Raw genomic sequence first — 12285 nt, 5'->3', positions numbered from 1 at the left:
TTTATCTTGCAATGTGAATTTAACTCATAATTGCAACTTTATAACTCGCAGTATGACTATATCTTGCCATAGCTTTATTTCTGGTAATTGCAACTTTATTTCTAATGATTTCAACTTCATATCTCACAATTGACTTTAATCTAACAATTATTACTTTTTTTTAATCTTGCAGTTGCAACTTGTTTCACAATCTCACTTTATTTCTCATTTTAAACTTTATATTGCAATTATTTGTTTTTGGGGCGGAAACAGGCTTCTATAGATATGGGGACCAAATGTCCCACACATACATAGTAAAACCTTAAGGAAAATGGCTTAATAAACATACTAAATGTCGTTATGGATATGTAAAAATGCAAAAAGTGTGGGTTGGTTTTAGGGTTAGGGTGTAGAAAATATCATTAGCTCATTATAAAAACAATAAAAGTCAATTGAAAGTCCCACCATTATAGAAAAACATACATTCAAAAGTTTGGGGTCAGTAAGATTTTTTTTTTTTAAAGTGTCTTATGCTCACCAAGGCATTATTGTGAAATGTTATTACAATTCAAAATAACTCTTTTCTTTGCTAATATATTTTAAAATGTAAATTTATTCCTGTGATGAAAAGCTGAATTTCTTCAGTCTTCAGTGTCACATGATCCTTCAGAAATCATTTTAATATGCTGATCTGGTGGTCAAAAAAGATTTCTTATTATCAATGTTGACAACAATTCTGTTCCTTAATATTTTTGTGGAAACTGATGCACTTTTTCCAGGATTCTTTGATGAATAGAATTTTCAAAAAAAAAAAAAAAAAAAGAACAGCAGTTACTTGAAATAGAATCTTTTGTAACACTGTATAAAAGTCTTTACTGTCACTTTTGATCAGTTTAATGTTTCCTTGCTGAGTAAAATATTTGTTTCTTTTGAACTTTTTGAAACATAAGTGTATGTGTGTGTGCTGTACATTGTGTACATTATGAAACTGTAAGTTGAAGCCCCTTGTTCACTATATCTGCCTTGTTTTGTTATCTCCTCGTGAGATCCATCACAAGGCCTTTGGCACTAGATCAATCACAGTTTGCAAGAACTTTCCTGGGTTACATCTGAAAACAAGCCACAGAACAATACCCATGGAATGTTCAGACTGGCACGATCGATCCCCATTACCGATTTTGTGTCATGGCGCTGAAATGAGGCCGGCCCCCTCCTTTGCCATTACGGCCACGCAGTGATGGGATTTATCTTGCTTGGCCTGGCAGCCCCTGACAATCCACTATCAGTTTAGAATAGCTGCTGTTTACATCTAGACACAACTTTACATCTGACTGACTGCATTCAAAGGCTCATCACTTCTCTTTGACTGTCATTCATGTCCTCAACATTACTATAATTATTCAATAATTACGGTCTGACGGCTTCTCTTCTTGTCAGTTTCTGAACTAATACAGCAAAGCTTTTGAAAAAGATTGCCGCTATGGCTGTCACAATGTGCCTGATATGTTACTGTTGAACGTGCTTTGTTGTTTGTGCCGTTTTGAAGTCAATTAGGCCCTTTAGCAGCCGCGAATTTTTTTTCTACAAGAAACAGTTTATGCAAAATATACTTTAAAATCTTACTACATTGTATTTTCAGCTTACCTTCAGAATGAGGAGAGCAAAATGTGCAGTCCAGAACCACTTGAATCAGTCTTTTAAAATCAATTCCTCGTCCTCTGAGAGAATGTGTGGATTGACTGTAGAAAGCGACCCTTCACCCTCCTTTGATAATCCAAGTAGGTGATAATCTGTCTAAATATGTTTGGATTAGCATGTGAGATTGTTGATGATGTGTTTGGATTAAGCTGTACAAGTGTTCCTGTGAATGTGACTGTCTGAAACAGACATGTTGCTCTGCATTTGTCTGTGATTGAATGTACATCCATTTAACAGATATCAGCATGGTTCTAAAACTACTGGGGCTAGTTGTCACACAGGGCTGGGCTATGTAAACTACACGTTTTTATGTCCAAAGACATAAATGTGCGTATCTATTAGCCAGTGTTATTTTGGTATTATTTATATACTATTATAGTGTGTGTGTGTGTATATATATATAATATAATATTGTGCATTTGTGTAAAAATTATTCTTCATGCTGCTCCCTCCCAACCATTCTTTAACAATTTGAGCCTGATGAATCTTGACATTGTCATCCTGGAATAAGGCCATGATGTGTCTTCCTATATGATTGTTTAAGAAATGAAAAGCTACACACTATTATTGTTATCAATTATTGTTAGAAGAGCTATTGCCAAGCATATAACATGCTAGAAACATAACCACTGCAATAATGATTCAATTATGCCTATCTTTATATATATATATATATATATATATATATATATATTTTATGTATATTATAATACTTATCTACCTTTAGAAAGTATAATGCATTATAACATAGATAATAAATACCTTTATAATGCATTATACATAAAGGCTTTAAGTGAAGTATTTTCAAATACATTTTTGGTCAACATTTGGTCAATGTTGTGATCCCAAAGGATCACCACAAACAAGGAGAAGACGAGCATGTTGTATGTAAAACATTGGACGTTTATGTAACAAACATATCATTAAAAAGTGGTCAAAATTGAATCCGGCTTGAGCCAAGAGATAAACAGACACGAAGACTGGTGGATTGTCACTGAGTCCCGAAAGGAAATGGGCACCCACACTGAGGGGAAGAGGTTGCTTATTTACAGAGGGAAAAATGCACAGCGGTGTTCGCAATCACGCATTAGTCAATCACCTGCGAATAACACACAGGCACACACAAAAAGAAAAAGAATCACACAAGTAATGGCTGACAGCGACTTCACAGTCAACCTTGCTGTTGAATTTGTTTCATTTTTAATAATTGTTTTAATGTTGAAAAGCCTTTAAAGGGATAGTTCACCCAAAAATTAAAATTATCCCATGATTTGCGCCAAATGAGTAATCCTCTGACGCGATGTATGACGCAGGATGTTGGAGTATTGTAAGCTTAGGCTCCTCTCGCGGTTCAAACAAATAGGGCTGTGCAACAAATTTAAGCTCCTCTTATATTGAATTCCTCCAACATTTCTCTTTAAAAATGATCGTCTTAGATTTATAATCCATGACCGGTGATTTGTTTTGCTTTATCTTCTGCGCCTCCGTGTTCGTCGTTACGTTGTGTGTCAGGTCAAAAGATACTCTTCCACCACAAATCGGCTTGCACATTCTGCGTACGGTCGTCCTCCGGAAGTGGAGTTATTTGAATTTTATAAATTTTTAAATATGGATATTTTTCTTACAAAAATGCATCGCTTTGCTTCAGAAGACCTTTATTAACCCACTGGAGTCGTATGGATTACTTTTTTTTTATGGATGGATGCATTATTTTTGGCTTCAAAATGCGGCCCCCTCATTCACAACCATTATAAACCTTGGAGGACTAAGGATATTTTTAAATATATCTCCGATTGTGTTCGTCTGAAAGAAGATATTCATATACACCTAGGTTGGCTTGAGGGTGAGTAAATCATGTGATATATTTAATTTTTGGGTGAACTATCCCTTTAAAAGGTTGTTGGTTCCAACAACATCGCCAGCCACTGGGCCACGTTTTCACAAAATATCAATGAGCGTTAATTTAACTGTTTTCTTTTTCCTAAGCCAATGATGGTGGAAATGATCAATAGCATTTTTGTAGCCAAGACTTTAATGTATGTGTCTATACAGAAATTGATCTTGAGTAAAAAAGTGTGACAGCTAGCCCTGGTCTCCTCTAAACACTGTTTCTGTGTACTGTAGATGAAGATACAGATCCAGCAGTTGACCACGTCAGCCAGAGGTCAGTCAGGCGAGTTTATACGAGAGATTGATTCCAACTTTGTTCATGAAGTGGGAATGAACACTTAACACGGCAGTGACAGCTGATTGCAAGGTTCATGAATGTAATTACAGCTCTAAATCATGACATAAATAAGCTCAAACTATTGCACATAATAAGGTCGTAATGAAAGGCTGTCATGAAGACGAAATTTGGATCATGTATTTAGCAAAAGTTTGGATACATCATTGCATGGACTTTTAATTAAGCCACAGAACTTAACCCTAGGGCAGAGGCTCATCTTGTTATCAGACTATGTCTTGAAGATAATCATTAAACATTTTAATTAAGATAAAAAATGGATAGTAATACGGTCGGGGTATGAATTCAAAGTTCATAATAAAGCTTTATAATGAAAAGTCGCATAATTAAATCTCTAATTTGTGCTCACAGCAAAATATACAGCTGGCCAAGAAACACAAACCCCTCTTCGGTGCTGTTTCTGTAGCTCTAAGGTTAGGGAAATGCTAGGAGAATGTTAATGAAAATAAAATAAAAAACCTTGCAGGATCACATACAGAATAATATACTGTAGCCTACTGTACATTACGCTTAATTTCCATCTGCCTAATTATGCCAGATGGTTTTTAATGTATTCATGACTCCTAGAAAGGTCATGGGTTCACATTATTTCAAGATTATACATGCTTGCACAATGCCAGCCATTTTCAGAAGCTTATTTACTTCTGTTTACAGTATGTCAAGCGTTATAATTATCATAAGAAAGGAATTTATTGTGCATCTTATAGTGAATTATCTTTCTTAGACATGGACTGCAAATATGTCAAAACACTGTCCATCAACTTTCAGGCCTGAGACAAGAGAGCAAGAGTCATTATTGATGTTTTCTTGGCATCTGCTCTTCCCTCTTGTCCTTCATGGCATTTGTCAAAAGAAAGCGAGACACATTTTTTTCAGTTCTTTCTCCTAATCGCTGCTTGGCGCGGGGGTAATGTTGAGGTGAGCATGCCGGGAGAGATGCTGTCATAGTCTATTACACTCGATTATGCTTACTGTGCTCTAAAAAGGCCTGATTTTGCGTTGCACATTTTCCTCGCAACTTTTTTTTCTTCAAAAGGCAAGTCAAGCAATAATGTTATTCTAGTGTGAGCTCCCAATAGACGTGAGCCATTTAAACTGAGCAACAAAACCGGAGTCAGCGAATTAAACTCACACTGCTTATACATAAACTCCATATTCAGGGAAATGACAGATACTGTTAAGTGAAATTCTCAGAATTTGCATTGGTCCATTCTTCAAAAATACAGTGAATGCAAGAAAGTTGTCATCGCGCGGCTCGCATCGCAGTGCGTGAAAATGTTTAAATTTCAGCGTTCAGTGGGTAGCAGTGTGTTCATCCATGCGGGCTGAGGGTAACGCGAGGTGTGTTTTTGAACATGGCCTGTGATAGATTAGGGTTCAGGTGTGACGGTGCGGAATGTTAGAGGTGACTAATGATGCTGCATATAATAGCAGCATTCAGCTTCATTAAACATGGCTTTAAAAATCGCTAGACACACCAAAAAATAAGATGTCTCATGCTGGCATGTGCGTCAGCTGTTGGTATCACACACAGAGAGATGTATGAACAGGTCCAACACTCAAAAACAGACCATTGTCATACACACATTTTTTCTCTTTTTTTCAATTTTTGTAAATATACTTGCTCACACACGAGTCTGATTTTTCTCCACCTGTGCCTTGCAAATGCATACTTGGCCGATACAGTAGAACGAAGATCAGTAATAAATACCATAATAATGAATGACTGCCATTTTTACATACCATGGTATTTATATTAGGGATGCACTATATGTTGGTACGATATCTAATATTAGATTTTTTTATTGGTTTATGTTTAATTGTGTGTGATCACTCTATTTTTACATTTAGATTACCTTTGCCGTCATCTATGATCTTTAAAACACTGTTACATGTAACCTTCACTCAAAAAAATGAATTGTTGGATTTACTTAAAAAAGCAGTGTCAAGTGGTTCCACACAACTATTTTGAGTAATGTGTACAAATAACAATTTAGTTATATGAACAAAAGAAATTTAAGTAAAGCTGACAAAATTTCTTTGAGTAAATACAAATCATTTGATTTTGTCACTGTTACATAATATTTATATGTGCAGTTTACTTAATAATGTTATGTTTATTACGTAAGGTGAACACATTTATTGACTTAAATTAACTATTTGCTCTACAAAATGTACTCAAAAAAATAATTTAAAGGGTTAGTTCACCCAAAAATGAAAATTCTGTCATTAATTACTCACCCTCAAGTTGTTCCACACCTGTAAGACCTTCGTTCATCTTCAGAACACAAATTAAGATATTTTTCATAAAATCCAAATGCTCAGTGAGGCCTGCATTGCAAGCAAGATAATTAACAATGCCCAGAAAGCTACTAAAGACATATTTAAAACAGTTCATGTGACTACAGTGGTTCAACCTTAACGTTATGAAGTGACGAGAATACTTTTTGTGTGCCAAAAAAACAAAATAATGACTTTATTCAACAATATCTAGTGATGGGTGATTTCAAAACACTGCTTCATGAAGCTTTCCGAATCTTTTGTTTCAAATCAGTGGCTCGGAGCGTGTATCAAACTGCCAAAGTCACGCCCCCCAGTGGTGAACCATTGAAATTTCGAAACACTTATGACAAAACGAAGCCTAGTTTACTAGGAGTGTAACGATATATTGCAGTACAATATTTCGCGATGCAAAAATGTTACGATATGTATCGCAGAGTGATTGCGATACTTTTACGATATGACGTTAGTCTAATCTTATTGGTTGAGCTGCCGACGTGACCTACTCTGCAACAGCGTTGCGTGTGCTTTCATCGCAGTTGCAGAAATCTCTTGAACTGAACATTAGTAGGGCAACATGAGTTCAGCTGAAACTGAAATTGAAGATACCCCGTCTTCTTATAAGTCTGACGTCTGGCAGCATTTTGGTTTTCCAGTCATGCGACAGGACGACTTGGAGTTGGAAATGGAGAGTTTCATGCTTCAGACTCGCCCGCTTTTTTAATCACCCACTGGAACTAATATAGCCGAAGTTTTAAAAGTGGTTATACAAGAGTGGGAGCTTGAAAGGGCTCCTCATAGTACTGCTGTTGTTATTGACAACGCATGCAACATGGAGGTGGCAGTGAGAGAAGCCAGGATGTCACCGCATATTAAGGGTGTCTCAATCAGCTCCCTAGTTCAGTAAGTGTTTTGTGCACACATCGAATCTTGCAAGCAGGTTTAAATGTTTCTTGCGTCAGTCTCTTGCTTGGTCGCGTGAGAAAAGTCGTGGCTTTCTTTCACCGCAGTGCCACAGCAACAGCTGTGCTCACGGAAAAGCAAAAGATGCTTGCGATGCTTTGCTTTAAGAAGTTCTGTCTTAGGCTTCTTAATTCTAAGTTCATGTTAAATTTAAAAATTGTTTTTTTCAGTGACAGACCTATTCAGCTGTTAATTTGAATACAGAAGGTTTTTATTAAACCTTGAAACGTGATCTTGTATGTACAACAAAGAAAGTTATTGAAATTTGTTAATGGTTTTTTAAATAAATCTGTTATTTGAATTTTAGTTTCATTTTGTTCAAAATATCGTGATATGTATCGTATCGTGAACCCAGTATCGAGATACATACCGTATCGTGACCTGAGCATATCTTTACACCCCTATCGTTTACTGAAATCACGTAACTTTCACGCTCCGAACCGCTGATTAGAAACAAAAGATTCGTAAAGCTTCGAAGCTTCATGAAGCAGTGTTTTGAAATCGTCCATCACTAGAAATTGTTGAATAAAGTCATTATTTTGTTTTTTTGGCACACTAAAATTATTCTCGTCGCTTCATAACATTAAGGTTGAACCACTGTAGTCACATGAACTGTTTTAAATCTGTCTTTAGTAGCTTTCTGGGCATTGAAAGTGTTAATTATCTTGCTGGCAATGCAGGCCTCACTGAGCCATCAGATTTTATCAAAAATATCTTAATTTGTGTTCCGAAGATGAATGAAAGTCTTACGGGTGTGGAACGACATGAGGGTGAGTAATTAATGACATTTTTGGGTGAACTAACCCTTTAATTGAGAGCAGTAATTCTATCCTATAAAGCATGCGTATAGTGCTCACAGCCTAAACACAGGCGCCACTCTTCTGCATAATGGTAACCACAAAATTCAAAAACATTACAGAAACTCTAAATGTCCAACACAACTGAACATTAAACACTAACATAAACTAACAACATCTTTACTGAAAAAAACATAAAATAACACTTTAATCCCTAAATTTACTCTCCTAATGCAGTTTCTTGAAAGCATGCTGGGCACTATGGATCCACTGCCCAGTTAGTTAAGTTTAAATAGTGCTTCAAGGTATTTTAAACTAGAATATAATGATTTTACTACAAAAAAGAGAAGCTTTTACCAGAGTTCCATGCCCAAAAAAACCAAATGCAGTGGTTTTTGTAAGTAGTCTCCTTACCAGTTGACTGAATTTCACTCTGTAGTATATCACTCTTAAAATTAAAGGTCTTTTTTTGGCATCTATGGTTCCTTAAAGAACCTTTAACATCTATGGAACCCTTCCACTGCACAAAAGGTTATTTATTGTGTGAAAAAGTTCTTCAATGGTTATTTTAAGAACTGTTCACTGAAAGGTTCTTTTGGGAACCCAAAAATGGTTCTTCTGTGACATCGCTGTAAAGACACCCTTTTGGAACCTTTATTTTTAAGACAGTATAGGCGTTTTGTCTCTTTCAATTAGAATTACAACTTCAATTTCTATAAAGCAGCTCTCCAGTGTATTCATGTTTTTAGTGAACAGAAGAAATGAACTGTTGAAGATTTTCATGCCAATGAAGGTGGAGCCTCAGAGCCACACCTACCTATTACGTAATCGCCTTGGACCAATGGTGGTTCGAATGCGTTTACTAGCCAGAGGTAACTTTTTTTGGAAAGTTTGCTTTGACAAGCTATTTCAAACTCCCTTCACTGCAAGGTTCTTTGCGGAACCAACATTGGTTGTTCTATTGCTTCAAAAAACCCTTTTGGAACCTTTATTTTTAAAAGTGTAGTTCTTGCACACGTTCTCACGTTTCCGTCTAGTTGCTAATGTTGTTCAAGTAATTTTGCAATGAGCATGTTTGTAGTGTTGATTTATGTCTCTATTTATGCTATTCATTTTTATCCCTCCTTCCTTTCTCTTGTTCTTTTTCTCATTATATTTGCATTTTTATCTTTTCTTTATACCACAGTAACCTTCAGATCTGGTCTATCTTCCTGCCTTAAGGGTGATATCTGGCACACTCCATTTCTCTATTTTTTTTTTTCTTGGCAGTAAGCTGAATAGGGCCAACCTGTACTCCCTATATCTAAATCTACATATATGAATTTTTCTCTCTGGTGTATATATTTGAAAAAGGGACAGAGCATGCTATCAATCACATCCATGTCAGTTTCTCTGGTAACTAACCTATTACCAGTCATGTCAGCAGCATGAAAAGCAAGGCCCCATTAGGGAGAAACAGGAGCAAAATGAAAGAATAATCAGAGAAAACAAGAGAAGGACGAAAGGTGGAAAAGAGGTTGATGTATAAGAGAGAGAAAATGCAGCAAGGGGGAGAGGGTAAAGATGAAGAGGGAGGGAGAAATTGGGTCATTTGGAAACGTGAAGTGGCTGAGTTAGCACCAAGCTGTGAGTGCTGTGTTTGGTTAGTCCCCAGCTCAGGATTATCCCTGGAGAGGGACTAATTTAAACCCCTGAGAGGAGAGTTCACAGACAGACAGAGTACGCATTGTGATAAATACTGCATAACTGCACACTGCTACGTGAGAGTTACGTAACTTCAAAGCCGCGAAAGAATCTTGGCGATCTGTGATTTATTTTCCTCGACCCTGAAAAGTCCTGTGGTGAGAGCAAAATATCTTCCAAATTCTGATTCCATGAATCGGTCTAAATAATAAATGACAATTAACACATTTTCTATTAAAATAATTATAGCTCTGTTCTTTGTAAACAGTCTTGCAACATCTTCAAGAATTAATCACTTGTAATCTGTCTGAATGAACTCTTTTTCATTGCTTTGGTCTTGTGATTAATAACCCATTGTTTCAAAGAGACACACTGATCAATTTAATAATTATGATTGCCGTACTGTTAATATCTGTATTTTTAATAAGAGCAGTTATGATGTTTGTGAACAACTTTTTGAGTGACTAATTCACTCATAATACTCACTGGTTGCCAGTATAATGCAGATCCATGAATCATTTCAAATGATAAATGAGTAGTTGACTGATAACATGGATTTAATGTTTGTTTCATATTTTAATACTAATATTTGTATTATTTTCATAACCTTTTTACCTTTTTTTTTTAAATAATCTTTTGACAAATTATTTTTAAAAATACAAATAGTCCATGTATAGTCTATAATTTTTCAATAGTTCATTAAACTACATGGATAGTATATATTACACTCTTAGAAAAGAGGTTCAATGGGGATATATATAGACCTTATGTGGCCCTACCCCTTTTTTTAGCGCTGCGCTCGTTGTGTTCTGTCTTCTGGTTTGTATTTCCATGGCGTGAAGGTAAGATCTTACAGTTTTATGAATGGAGCACTCGTTATAAAAACTTCCCGGTCTATTGATATTTGTTATGACATCCACTCCAAACATTACAATGCTCATGATAACTGTTGTTAATACTACAATAAGTAAATCTACCTCGCCAGCTAATTGCTCTTTGACAGTGATGCCATAGAAATTTAGCCTACAGAGCTACCGCAAAAACAGAATTTCAAACAGTATTCTAAAGATGGCTGCGCTTGTTTCTCTGGCACATATGGTCTATTGAACCCTAGGGTTCTTGAGTCAAGAACCGTTTAAAATGGTAAATTTTTTAAAAAAGGTTTAAAAACCCTCCAAAAAGGTTCTATATAAGGAGAAATGTCTTAAATGATTCCATAATACTTTCATGTTTAATGGGTTATTTTTTTTTTTTTCTAGTGATAAAGTATCTTTATGAGCTGTTTAATTCATAAAATGAAATTAACATTTAAAATTAATTAAAACTAAATTTATAAAATGGTCCCTTGATGGGAACCCCTAAAAGGTAAAGCGCCTGACAGGTTCTATAAAAACTTTTCATCTAAGAGGGTATGAAACATTAATGCAGTATACTTCACTATGCAGTATACTTCACGTCATGTCAATTAGCCAAACGTTACCATATACATCACAGATACACGGATAGTTCAAACCCTTTACTAATTGAATCATGGCTTGACCATTCTATCATAACCCTTTGAAGTTTTTCAAGATGTGTGCAATGCATCATCAACAAACCACTTATGCTTCCATTTGGAATGCTGTTGATGAGTTATGACTGTTGTTGCGTCCCACACAGTGCTTTCAGCTTTTTCAGAGAGAGTGTGTTTTGTGAGGCAGTTGGGTGACTGGAAACTAGCTTGTCTCCCCCACAGCTGAACAGAAAAGTCATATGTCTGTTGAACTGAGGAGAGCGAGAATTTGGCACAGCAGTGCTTACTGGCTGTCAGGACTACAGATGAGACTGGCAGAGGGCTAATAGGACCTGTCTATTATGAAAGAGAAAAAGAGCAAAAAGGAAGGAGAAATGCAGAGGCGAACATTCAAAGAGTCTCAAATGGACAGGCGCTGTTATATGTTATCAGTATGTGAAGGTGAATGATGACAGAGGTGGATTCCTCTGAGATTAAAAACGGAAAACTAATGGGACAGTGCGGCCATGAACTAAGCACGACACCATTTATGCAGTGCTCTCTGTTTTCAGAAAATAATACAGATTAATGTTGGCATGAAATGAAAATTCATCTGTTTTCTAAATGCATGTTATAGATGTTATTATAAACAATTCATTCACAATAGAGCAAACAAACAATTCACAATGTCACTACTTCCAATTCATCAACTTTTATCTAAATGCACTCTGTGTGTAATGTGTACTCAACTCTGACATAAATTCATATCATATCGCATATCCATTGATCGGTTGAGTAATTATTAACACTATTATCAATTACGATCATTTAACTGCTGTTAAAATCTGTATTTTTAATCAGTGCTGTTGTGGTGTTTCGGCTCTGATCAATTGGATGTTTTTGATTGAATCTTTTGAGTGAAGCATTCACTTACTGCCACAGTCGCCACCTACTGCTGTAACTTACAACATGAGTCAACAGCTGCATCTGAAATTGCATACTCTCTGAGTAGGTACTTCTTTTGAATAAGTAATTACTATGTGACCATTTAAGAAGTATGTTCTATATAGTATGAATGTGTGTAGTATGAATATAATCTGGACTTACTACATCAGCCATGTTTTTATTGTCACGTGAACTACCATTGT

The sequence above is a fragment of the Ctenopharyngodon idella genome, chromosome 8, assembly GCF_019924925.1.
Source record: "Ctenopharyngodon idella isolate HZGC_01 chromosome 8, HZGC01, whole genome shotgun sequence".
NCBI classification, from domain to species: domain Eukaryota; kingdom Metazoa; phylum Chordata; class Actinopteri; order Cypriniformes; family Xenocyprididae; genus Ctenopharyngodon; species Ctenopharyngodon idella.
This window is presented reverse-complemented; position numbering follows the sequence as displayed.